The sequence below is a fragment of the Macadamia integrifolia genome, chromosome 8, assembly GCF_013358625.1.
Source record: "Macadamia integrifolia cultivar HAES 741 chromosome 8, SCU_Mint_v3, whole genome shotgun sequence".
NCBI lineage: Eukaryota > Viridiplantae > Streptophyta > Magnoliopsida > Proteales > Proteaceae > Macadamia > Macadamia integrifolia.
In genome coordinates, this window is record NC_056564.1 from 14,639,316 (window position 1) to 14,640,139 (window position 824).

The window sequence follows — 824 nt, forward strand, 5'->3', positions numbered from 1 at the left end:
AAAAAAAAAAAAAAAAATGGAATATGAATAAAAGATGCAAACGAAATAAGCAACACGAGAAGAAGGATATAAGGTAAAAGTTTGACCTGATGCTAAAAAAGTTCAATGATTTTGAAGCCTCCAGCTCTGTCCACCTATTGTAATTGCTTATTCCACTCTCTAGAAATTTACAGCAGAGTTTTGAGATCGTTCAGGTGCCCAGGAGAGGCGTCAAGAAATCTCACTAGAAAACAATGTTAACCCGTCGTTGCAGAGGATGTGAACTAGGATCATAGCTATCCGAGCATATTGGTTCGCGCCCTTGTAAATACTTCCTTGATCCAGTTGGTATTAAAGGTTTGCAGTTGATGTTGAGGTTGCGGAGCAAGGGAAGTAGTAGTAGCTTGACTCTTGCAGGTATCAGATGCAGTCGCATACATACAGTGATACAGATACCATTAGTGTATCCATCGTATTGACTTTCACGATAGAGAGAGCTGGAGGACTAGGTCTGTTTAAAAGGTAATGGGCCTCATTATTTTTTCCTTTTTTTGTTTTTTTAAAGCCCACTTGCCGATTGCTTGCAGCATTGGGCAACGTAAGCCGTTGCTTTTTGACTTTTGGACAGAACCCTATGCTCGTTGGCGCAACAGTTGTCCTTATCTTTTCTCCGTTGTCTTTATATTCAGTTCGATTTTTTAGCTTTATCTTCTGCTGCTTTCTTTAACTTTAAACAATCTTTCTTGCGGAATGCAAGATAATGGATCTCCGCACCCACGCTACTACGGTACTACCATCATCTCTTTATTCGCGCAATTTCATCCGCAAAAAAAATTAAAGTTAAT

The 824-nt window shown here is 39.3% G+C and overlaps 1 long non-coding RNA gene across 1 annotated transcript in view; it reads right to left on the bottom strand.

Annotated features, from left to right (window-relative positions):
• Window positions 1–476, bottom strand: part of LOC122085896 — a 10,507-nt gene extending 10,031 nt beyond the window's left edge. Inside the window, exon 1 of the long non-coding RNA XR_006142265.1 lies at window positions 87–476. This is a non-coding gene — a long non-coding RNA (uncharacterized LOC122085896). The remainder of the gene's footprint in view (window positions 1–86) is intronic.
• Window positions 477–824: the final 348 nt, after the last annotated feature.